The sequence below is a fragment of the Toxorhynchites rutilus genome, chromosome 3, assembly GCF_029784135.1.
Source record: "Toxorhynchites rutilus septentrionalis strain SRP chromosome 3, ASM2978413v1, whole genome shotgun sequence".
Lineage (NCBI taxonomy): Eukaryota > Metazoa > Arthropoda > Insecta > Diptera > Culicidae > Toxorhynchites > Toxorhynchites rutilus.
The window spans coordinates 41,515,737-41,528,144 of NC_073746.1; the positions used below are offsets into that span (position 1 = coordinate 41,515,737).

The 12,408-nt window shown below is 39.0% G+C and overlaps 1 protein-coding gene across 4 annotated transcripts in view; it reads left to right on the forward strand.

The window, feature by feature from the left end:
• The window catches only part of LOC129778241 (protein sickie), a 475,861-nt gene that overhangs the window by 28,235 nt on the left and 435,218 nt on the right, over nt 1-12,408 (forward strand). The gene's annotated exons all lie outside the window — the stretch shown is intronic.

Here is a 12,408-nt window from a genome sequence, read left to right on the forward strand (position 1 = left end):
TTCATTTCCTTTGGCACGACCCCGTGACCCCGTTGGCTTCGTACCACTCCGACACGTCCTTTGAATAGTGGCACGAAGCGAGATCCGGCCAGAAGATGGTCGGGCCCTCGTGCTGCTTCAATAGTGGTAGTAAGCGCTTCTCTAGGCAAGGTAAACCTGCCCGTTTACAGTGCCGGTCATCACGAAGGGGGCGCTCCGCTTTCCGCAAGAGCAGATCGCTTGCCACACCATGTACTTTTTGGCAAACTTGGATAGTTTCTGCTTGCGAATCTCCTCCGGAACGCTGAATTTGTCCTCTGCGGAGAAGAACAACAGGCCCGGCAGCTGACGAAAGTCCGCTTTGACGTAGGTTTCATCGTCCATTACCAGGCAATGCGGCTTCGTCAGCATTTCGGTGTACAGCTTCCGGGCTCGCGTCTTCCCCACCATGTTTTGCCTTTCGTCGCGGTTAGGAGCCTTCTGAACCTTGTATGTACGCAGGCCCTCCCGCTGCTTGGTCCGCTGGACGAATGAACTTGACAAATTCAGCTTATTGGCGACATCCCGGACCGAACTTCTCGGATCACGTCTAAACTGCTTAACTACGCGCTTGTGATCTTTTTCACTGACGGAGCATCCATTTTTGCCGTTCTTCACCTTCCGGTCGATGGTTAGGTTCTCGAAGTATCGTTTTAGTACTCTGCTGACCGTGGATTGGACGATTCTCAGCATCTTACCGATGTCCCGATGTGACAACTCCGGATTCTCGAAATGAGTGCACAGGATTAATTCACGACGCTCTTTTTCGTTCGACGACATTTTTCCAAATTTACGAAAAATTGACAGTGAAGCATGGCCAACGTGATCTATACACTCTTATCTGATTTTAAAGCGAAAGCTGAAGATATAATTCCTAAAAATTAAATTTCTACAGCGTTTTTTCCGTGATGCAATTTGATGTGACACACATTTGACATGTGAAGGTTTTAGGATGCTATAAATGTTTCTATGATGGTTAGACTCTCCACCCCTTTCTCTAAGGGGGGGCTGCCATACAAATGAAACTCAAATTTCTGCATAACTCGAGAATTAATCAAGACAATGAAATCAAATCTAATCAAGCACAATTTGAGATGTGAGGATTTTTGGGTATGAGTAATGTTTCATACCCAAAAATCCTCACCTGAAGGTGCTGTTAGTCCATTTGATGGTTGCGCTAGCGAAATTGATCTTTGTTCGAAATTGGAAATGGATTTTAATGTGATGAAACGCATTCCTATATCTTCTTCTATCTATACCAATAAAAAAGTATCGCCGACTGTGTTGATAAGAGCAGAACTCGAGCAGGGAATTGTCAGATTTAGGGCTGTGTTTATTCTATCATATTTTCGGTATAAAACATTTATTCCATGTAACGGAGAAACATGTTATTTGCAAGTGGTTGAAAAATCTTGAACAAGAATTATGTCTGAAAATAATCTGATATTATAATGATGAGGTTGGTTTGAAATACTAGGAATTTTATAGTAAAAGGTAAATTCAACAGGGTCGATTAAAATATCAATCAATGAACAGTTCTGCGATTGGACCCATGAACTCGCTCATAGTAAGAAAACGTGAATGGTTGAAGGTATTGATAACAAAAAACAAATTCTGGGCTGGACGAAATTCGCCGGGTCAGCTAGTAAGGTTTATAAAATTCACCTTCTATTGGTGTCAATGCGCCCCTCATTTAATCAATCGCCAGATTATTATTTGGTACGTATTCACACTTTTTTCTGGATCATAACACTTACAAATTTTGTAAACATCACGCTTGCATATTGCTTTGTTGTTTTCATGGCTTCGGGCTAGAGGGCGCTGTATGTTTTTACATTTTTTCTTGAAGGCTGAGGTTTTTTTACTCTCGATATCAGAGATGCTATTTTTCCGTTTTTGAGTTATGATTTTTCAACAATTTTTCCCTCTTAGTCTTTTTTGGAAAAGTGTTACGCTTGCCAAAAATTTTGATTTTGTTTTTGTTATTATTCATTGTACTTGTTTTTTGTTGCCATGAAAGCTCTGGACTAGAGGGCGTTATATTTTTAAATATTTTTTCTTGGAAGCTGGGGATTTCTTACATAACATATCTCGATATCAGAGATGTGATTTTTTTGTGAGCAAAAAGCCTAATTGTTACATGTTGATATTCTATGCATAAGTATCTCACCATGAATTTTTAAGCCCGTAATCAGGATTGATTAATTCAAGTAACTTTTTACATTTTATTAAACAATAGTTTACTGCTTAAAAAAAACCCGGTTTATTGAAAACACCGTTTTTTTTGGTAGCGTTTTTCTCAGTTTTAGTTTTTGATTTTAGAATATAGGATAACTATGCGTAGAACGGCAGTTGATTGCTTATTCAAAAATCAGAATGCATGACAAATAATCATTGCATTGTGCGAAGATGTGTTCATTATATTTTTGGCGAACAGCTTTACACAAAAAAAGAATTACTTGTTAGGGTAGAAGTACTGAATATAGTAATATGAGTGAGTTTTTTGTTGGTTATACGGATACTTTAATTTCAAATCTCGCTAATAAGTTTATCGATTTCATCTCTTAAATCTTAATCTCCTGATGATAAACAAAATTTGTTCCTCACTACTTTGAAAAACAATAAAAAATATGAAGTAAAATGGAAAATTGTAATGACCAAATTTTAAAATGATACTAGCGACTTCATTGACAGAAAGTAGTGAGGGCACAATTAATATCTCTCCTCCTTTCCTTTCCTCGTTGCTCTTCAAGACTATGAGACCATTTATACATTAAATAGGAACATATTTTCGTAGCAGGTCATTTTAACATAAAACAGTAATGCATAAATGTGAAGTGAATTAGCGAAAATCCAATTTTATAGGATTTCTTCCTTCCTTCCTTCTAATATTTAAATATTAGATGTTATTTCGCGTCTATTTGTTTGTGATGAATCATAGGATGTTCAACTGATTTGGATTTATTATCTGGATTATTAAGAAAAATTTCCGATATTTACCATCCGGGTAAATGTTCTATCCTGATTAATGATATTCGAGTGATCGTGTTTTTGAAAATGGTCTAACAACTCGTTTCGTTTTACCTTCGTTTTATCACCGACTCGTTGAGTTCAATCTATTGGAACTGTAGATCAATTTACTCCTGTCCGTTCGCTATTTTTTCTTATAGAATGTCTAATTCTAATCCAGAGAATGTATATCTCTAACAATCAAAATTGTGCTCAAGCTCGTTTTGTTGCAATAGAATTTATTGTTTTATTGGTCGGATATTTAGGTATAATGAGATTAAAAGTAAGAAGGTTGCGCGCTTTGCTGATTACCAAGAAGGACTAGAATTGAGGAATGCAAGCAGAAGAAAAAAAAAACAAACAAGGTGAAACACCGGTTTGCTTGCTAAAGGTCGCCACTTCCGACGGCGGGTTAGCGGCCAACTCGGATTGCATCACCTCGGCGGCTTGAGCCGTCCCGGTTCCTTATTCTCGTTAGATGGGGACTTCTTTCCCATTACGTTGACATCAAAATAAATTCCACTGCCAAGAAATAAATCTTCTCTATACATAAAAGAATATTTTTCCCACGTACGTATAACTCATCATCACAGGAGAACAGATGATCAGATTTGAGTCGTCTATACATCGTTGAGTTTGTCTCCACTCAAATTAGAATCACAGAATACTTAGGAAAATATGAAAGATACATAGAAAAAATTAAAAAATCGGCTACGCATGCTTCGCTGTGAAAATCATTCATCAGATAAATTTTATAAACCTGTACGATAACATACAAACTATTCGCTATTCTTTTACCAACCAAAATATTCTCTAGAAATAATTTATATGGCAGGGTCAGCTAGCTTATAATAAAAAATGTGCTTTTTTTCAAATGGTATTTATACCCAAAAGATTTTTTTTCCGCGTGGGAATATTTCTAGTAAGCTTAAGTCGGAAAATTTAATATTGATAACTTCCGTAGCTAAAAAAATATTTCGATTATTTTAACACCAAACAAATTAGATTGATTGATTGGTTCGAGAGTCCCTAGAAGATACTGACTTCAAATTATTCACTTCATTGATTCCACTAATTGAGTTACGGTACGGGAATGTAGCGAAATACGAAAAATCAGTTTTTGTAGTTTGCCATTTTTCAACAGTTTGTTTGAAACAGTATATAATGCTTGCATTAAGCGGCGTAAACCATTCTCAATGCAGCGAAGCAATGAAATTTTCAAATCAACTTTCAGCCTCAGAATAAACATGCACTGTTGATTGCTAGCTGTTTAAAACGACACTGAAATAGTGTACATATTGTATATCAAACTAGTTTTTCAGCATCTTTACAAAAATTCCATCTCCAACACACTCTGAAACATCATTCCCAAATAAATATTTCATAAATTGTACTATATAACATATCACGCAGAACGACAACAGAAAGTCCGAACCGATTCATTTGTGGTGGGGACGAAGGCGGTAACAACCGCTATGAACTAATTTTCTCGTTCAGTATTGAATCAAAGAGCACAGTTCTCACCGCTGAAAAACCCCTTCTTCACATTCAGCTTGGAATACATTGCACTGGTACCCGGAAGCAATGTACGAATTCGTGAAAAATGAATGATCAATCGGAAAAAAAATCACAGATAAGCCCAAAACACAGAGAAATTCATTCAATGAGGGTAAACATTGAATGAATTTCACTGTGTTTTGGGCTTATCTGTGATTATATGAAAATATATAAAAATCAATTACACTTTTTATTATTTTGAATATTACTTTAGAATGCATTGAACTTCGTAAAATAAATTTAAAATTCAGTAAAATATTCGTTGGGCCTTGGTTTTATGGAAGCAGCTGAAGATGTTTGTTTCATGAATCATTCATGTTCTCCTGATACAAATGCTGGATATATGTCTAAATTTGTGTCCTTGTCGCCTATGCATTTAACACATCTCTCTCTCTCACACACACACACACTGTAACCACATGCGATTGTATATTAGTACCACCACCACCATTAACTCTCCTGCACTCGCGCGCAAAATCATAATTCGTATTCTCGCGCACAGTGTCACAGACCGAAATTTGAACTTCTCTGTAATATATTGTAATATATTGTGTATTTGTTAGGCTTTATCGGTATTTATTTGAAGAATAGGGTATAATTGAATGATAAAACTCTTGAAAATATGTTTTACTTCAACTTCATTCACTTTTAATAGTCATCTTATTCTTCAAAACAGAGTAATTTTTGATACTCCAACAGAAATAACGAAATTCGGCTTTTTCCTGTTATTAATTGAAAGTAAGCAACTGAACATAATTTACTAAAGCATATGGTGCTATAAAATAACATAAAAACGTTTTAATTGGTTGTGGTTCCATTGGTGTAAGAATAAGGACATACCTTAACTGCATGCTCGAGACAAACATATTCTTTACATTTCATACAGCTGTAGCGTGTTTTTCGGGCCTTTTTTCGGAGAGAAAGATCTCTAGATAGTCACCAGATCATAAAGGTTTTGGGATTTCAAGTTTTCATATTTCTAATATTCCTTGTCCCTGAATTAATGCCTGTTTTTTGGTGGGACACAAAAAGATGATATACAGTAGAACCACGATTATCCGCGGAATAGTCGTGCTAGCTCACCGTGAAAAACGAAAATCGCGGATAACGCAATAAAGGACGACAAAAAAAAAGATTTGAAAACTATGTTTTATAAATGCAGAAATCATTCAACTATCTAGAAGGTTGTGTACACCAGTAGTCGGAAAATGTGAAAGCCATGATCAAAATAGAAGTGCATGAGCCAATCACTCACTGACAAATTCCGGGAAGGCCTATGGATTTACTGAGGAACTCGCTGTCGCGCATAATCGAAGTTCCGATGTAAATGGTTTCCTAGGAACTTCCTGGGTTTTCTTGTCGATATTGTTCAGCCCATATATTATAAACAAAAATATCCACGAAACTGTAACTGCTAAAAAATAATCATAACCCACCAATTAGTTTATAGTTTACAGTTTACAATTCTTCCACAAGTGTGTGTATGTGTGACCATTGTATTCAGCGAACAACCATACGAAAGTCAAACATTTGTATTTTGCTTTTGCACGTATGAATTAAACGACGAATATATCAACGAATAAAAAAAGTAGTAAAATCAAATAAGAATAGTCCGGTAATGACCTCATGCATTATATACAATAGATATTCCACGCCACATTAGATTATTAGACATTAGACATTAGAGATAGATATTCCATTCGCCACATTTATTCATTTCATTGACCCATATTCTAATATTCAGACCGAAAGTTTCAACAAAAGAGACACACTTTCCCTTCGTACCAACACATGTGATACGCTAAACGATGACGAACGACGAATAACGAAGCTAGAGAGAATCGCAAAGTCGTAGAGTTGATCTTTTCTTAGAAATGAACGAATTATTAATTTCTCGGTCTGTGAGACCAGTGCGCGAGTATAGGAGTGTTAATAACTCCGCTTTAATTTATTTTGAGGAATACCCTTATTTATCGTTGAATAACTAAGATGATTTCATATTTGGCGATGACACCCATATTTTTTGCTACTCAGAAGCGATCGACACGTTGCATAACTGTAAAGTTTCAATGGCATTATTTTAAAAGACGTGTATAATATTAGAACAAATGACGAATAATGAATATTTGCATATAATCTGAAAACTAAATACCTTTCGACTAAAATGGTGTTTTAAGACGAGCCAAATTCTGAAAAAATTATTGCTCATATGAAAAAAATAGTCTTTAAAAGTAAAACAAAAAAACATCGTCGGATTATATTTCAGCAAAACGGTAAGAGTTGTTCCAAATTTCGTCAAAATAATTACATAGTTCGTAATTGGATTCGCGAGCATTCCCTATTTAACACCAACAAAATTTCAATTGAAGGGAACTTTAAAAAATATTTACATGGGCAAGATTTTTTGTAAACGCTTCCGAAACCATATTTTGGAAGTGTCTAATAGAGAGTGGAAAAATATTCTCTGATAAGTTGTTCTGCATTCAGCAGAAGACTGCTCAACTTTTGTTAGGAAGAAATTTTGATCAATGAAACACAACGATTATTGTAAATTATTTTTGATACCGATTTACCCATGAATCCTGGTAGATGTTTCGATAGTAAGATATAATTTGTGATACTCATTGGCAGAAAACTTTGTTAAAAAACAAAGTTGTTGTTCCGTAAATTGTAAATTAGAAAAATCAGGAAAGGAAAGAAGAGTAAATAAATAATAGTTTTCGTCTCAATATGTTTTAAATACATTTTCAAACACATCAACAAGAGATTCGAACACTTGACCAAATCTCAAATAGCATACTAAGCCAAAAACCCATGTTTTTGTCCTTTTTCTTAGGATAAGATATTTCTCTATGGATTCTAACCATAATCACTTTGAAATCGAATACCCAGCTCATCTCAGAACCGTAGGAGCTGAAACCTCCAAAAAGTGATTTCCTCGCCTAAAAACGAAATGAGACGTTTTGAGAATGATAAACCGAAAATTGAGCGAATTAAAATTTGTAGGCAATTCGTAGTTCCAAATTGAAAAGTTCTATCGGCGATGTCATGCGCTCTCATCTTTCTTGGATGAAGTTCATTGATTTCGTCACAAAATCAAAGCACTGACAGCCGGACACAATCTGAACTTCAGCAGCTGATCGAATTAATAACCTATTTCGTCATAGTCTATATGGCCACCGGGCCAATTCCGACGTTTATTGAGGTCTGACCTTCGGTCGCCCAAAGACGATCAGCAGTATTTCGTTTGTTTTACCTTTACCTTTTGTTGTGGCCCCTGAGCGAACCCAGCGGAAGCTGTTTCACGAAAAGTGGCGCGCGTAACATATGACACCTCTCAGCGAATAGATGCTGCCCCTCTCTGAAGGGACCATGTCACCAAGTGAATAAAAAGCATCGGCCACAAATCGTACAGCATCATTCGTTCGGGACCATCAGATCGGTTTAGTGTGTGCGGTTTTGGAATCACTAGAATTCGTTATGAAGGTAATGGTATTCAATCAGTCTTCATTCTCGTTATATTAAGAATTATGCCCCCTTAGGTATTCGTAGTTTTGTCTTTGACTCTGGCCGTCGCTTCCTGTGCGGCTGTTGATGAGTCTAAAGGTCAGAAAGAGAAGCGAGGTCTCTGGGACATAAGTCATGATCACAGTGATCTTCACCATTTTGATCACCACGATGACCATCACGGCCATCACAAGCTGACCCACTCAACCACGACCATTACCAAGAAAATTCCAGTGCCATACACCGTGGAAGTTGAGAAACCATACCCAGTCGAAGTGAAGGTTCCCTACACTGTGGAGGTCGAGAAGAAGGTCCCGATCGTGGTGGAGAAGAAATACCCAGTCTACATCGAGAAAAAGGTCCCAGTCCACGTTGACCGCCCGGTCCCATACCCAGTCGAGGTTAAGGTCCCAATCATCAAGAAGGAATACATCGAAGTACCAAAACCGTACACTGTTCACGTTGAGAAGCCAGTTCCGGTGTACATCAGCAAACCGGTGCTCGTTGAGAAGCACCACCCGGTGACCGTTCACGTTGGGGAGGAGCACGACAAACACTGGGGTCTGCTATAAAACACATCGTTGAAAAAAAGTGTGTCCACATAGAACATTATTAAAATCCAACTCGATAGTTTAAATTCAAGCAATGTTTTTCGAATCGGTTTCTGCTCGATACCCTCGTGCAAGCCCCGGACCGGAAACTGCCAGTTAGCATAATTTTCCGTTCCAACCTTCTGGCTGGATATGCGAAAGCATGTGTCGATCTGTCGCCACGCGCCCATTCCGCTGCCAAAACGAGCAAATAATACGTACGACTCCAGTCGGGCACTTTTCCGGTGCCACGTGCCGCAAATATATCGTTGTTTTTCGGAATAATGGCGGCTTTTAATGGGCTGGAAGCGTTCCAGAGGAGGAAAGTCGAACGTCAGATGGTCGCTGGGTTTCGATTTTGTTTTTTTTTTCGTTCCTCCATCCTGATAGTGTTGGATTCTTTATTTAAAATCTGTGAGGGGTTACAAGTGTCTCGAGTTGATTTATGACTGGCTGGCAGGTAGTAGGTCCATGTTGGCAGTGGCACGTGTCTCAGGGAAGGCGTGCGCGACCACGCGTTTGAGCGGTTTAGTTGGATTTCGGGTGTTATCTCCGGAAAGATGCGAGCAGATGGTGGTGGAGCTTTGATCATTTTTCCGAGCCGTAACAATGTTATCTGGTAGGTATTGAGTTGTTCATCGAATCCAATGCCTCTTTTGGGAGATGTTTAAAACGCTCCGAGGGTCACCACTAATCCGCATGACTTCTGGTGGCAGCAACCGAAACGGTACGTGATATGGAAGCCACCGCCTCGGGCTGTAGCTCACATCACCCAAAGGAATGAATTTCTGTATAATTATCGCCAATGACAGCCCTTTTATCCGGGCCGATGGCATTCGGCTTTCGGCACTGACATGTAATTAAGATTATGGAAATTCCATCAGCAACTGCGATACCGGAATTATTTTCTTCTTCCCTCCTGTTTCGGAGTTCAGAAAAATCGCTTCGTATGCAAGGGGATAAAAGGTGACAGCAGAATGCAGCCGACAACCCTTGTGTGCGTATGGGAATTGCAACCGAACGACCTCCGGGATTTGGACGCTTTGCTCGATTTGTCTGCTTCAGGGGTTGAAGAACAAGTGTATGTACAAAATGCCTATGGGGCTGAGCGGCAATCCCTTCGGCGACAGAATGAAAAGTCATCTCAATTATTGCTACCGATGAGGGAATGAACAAATTCGAGGAAATTCGATCCGCCGCCTCGATGGCGCGTTGTTGGTGTGGTCCTTCGCGGGATTTTATAACCCACGATTAAGAATCTGCCGAGCAGCTCGAAGGTCCACCCCGGGCTAACAGTTGGTAGAATAATTATAAAAATTGAACCCTACTTACAACGAAGAAATGAGCATTACTTGTCGCTAGGGGAAGGGCCGATGTGGAAATGAGCATCGGTCTGGGTTATTGGAATGCATACAGCAACAGCAACCATATTCCGCTCCCTCGAAACTATTCCATGCGTTTGGCTTTTGTGTGTTTTGCGTCTGCATTTGCGTGTCAAATCGTGTCCCGATTTCGAAGAGTTTGGTCGGATTCTGGGTGAGGGAATACGGTTTAAAGGATAATATTAATGACATGATTTATTTGTTTAATTTATTTTTTAATAAAAGCACCCACTGACGCGTGAAAATATGATCCCACTCATTGTGTGCATTGTGAATTAGACGTGAGGGGAGTGGAATTCTAATCGAGTTAGTGTTTCGAATTAGGGAACCATCAAGAATGGACGCTGTTTTTAATTAAATTCGTTTCGGTTTGTAGCCTCCGAAGGAACGTGTCAAAATATTTGATAAATTCATTTCTCTTGTGGATCTAGAGAAGCATCGTGAAATGTGATATCTTTTTCGTGTGTTATAATGTTGAAAGTTGATAACTTGTTAACACATTTCATATCTTTTCCACAGTTTGTTTTATCACTGTTTTAGTGATTTGACAGTGATAAGCATTTTGACAACTAAGCACAGATGGTGAAATCGAAGTTGGAACGATGCATCAAATCCATCGTTCTGTATGTGTTAGGATAATGTTTTGTTCAACATCACATTCAAAATCGTATTCTCGCCAACTGAAGAACTATGAGGAATTCGACGCTATTGAATTGTTGTAAAAACGCTATAACATATTGCTCATATTTCTATTTAAGATACCACAGACTTACTCAAATTCATTGATAGTAAATGGTGTGTCACATCAAATTGCATCACGGAAAAAACGCTGTAGAAATTTAATTTTTAGGAATTATATCTTCAGCTTTCGCTTATAATCAGATAAGAGTGTATAGATCACGTTGGCCATACTTCACTGTCAATTTTTCGTAAATTTGGAAAAATATCGTCGAACGAAAAAGAGCGTCGTGAATTAATCCTGCGCACTCATTTCGAGAATCCGGAGTTGTCACATCGGGCCATCGGTAAGATGCTGGGAATCGTCCAATCCACGGTCAGCAGAGTACTAAAGCGATACTTCGAGAACCTAACCATCGACCGGAAGGTGAAGAACGGCAAAAATGGATGCTCCGTCAGTGAAAAAGATCACAAGCGCGTAGTTAAGCAGTTTAGACGTGATCCGAGAAGTTCGGTCCGGGATGTCGCCAATAAGCTGAATTTGTCAAGTTCATTCGTCCAGCGGACCAAGCAGCGGGAGGGCCTGCGTACATACAAGGTTCAGAAGGCTCCTAATCTCGACGAAAGGCAAAACATGGTGGGGAAGACGCGAGCCCGGAAGCTGTACACCGAAATGCTGACGAAGCCGCATTGCCTGGTAATGGACGACGAAACCTACGTCAAAGCGGACTTTCGTCAGCTGCCGGGCCTGTTGTTCTTCTCCGCAGAGGACAAATTCAGCGTTCCGGAGGAGATTCGCAAGCAGAAACTATCCAAGTTTGCCAAAAAGTACATGGTGTGGCAAGCGATCTGCTCTTGCGGAAAGCGGAGCGCCCCCTTCGTGATGACCGGCACGGTAAACGGGCAGGTTTACCTTAAGGAGTGCCTACAGAAGCGCTTACTACCACTATTGAAGCAGCACGAAGGCCCGACCATCTTCTGGCCGGATCTCGCTTCGTGCCACTATTCAAAGGACGTGTTGGAGTGATACGAAGCCAACGGGGTCACCTTCGTGCCAAAGGAAATGAACCCGCCCAACGCGCCGGAGCTTCGCCCAATAGAGAAATATTGGGCGATTATGAAGCAGGCCCTCCGGAAGAATCCAAAAGTTGTCAAATCGGAGGCGGACTTCAAGAGAAAATGGATTTCTGTTCAAAAAAAACTACAACCTGACGTTGTACAGAGCCTTATGAACGGGGTAAAGAGGAAGGTGCGAGCATACGGGCTTGGGCTCGAAGTATGAATAAAAAGAAAATGCCAAAAGTGTTCGGTAAAACCGGTGAAAAACAGTTTTTATATTAACAATTTGAAAAAACACGAGAGACTGTAGAAAAAATGATACTTCATAGTATTTGATACAATATCTACTCAATTTTACCCAAAAAAAAAGTATGTGTTCTTCTAAAAAACATACAAACATAAAAATATACAAACAATACATACTGAAGTATTTTCACTTATCAACTGCAAGAACCTACATAGTGAGCGAATTCTAATTTGGTGCATTTTGTTCGATCCTCTGTCAGTTTGACTTTTTTTAGCTGTCTTCTGTATTTCATTTCGCCTATCAGTTCAAATATGATCAGGATTTTACACTCAAACTCAACTTTGACATATTGTTGGAATAT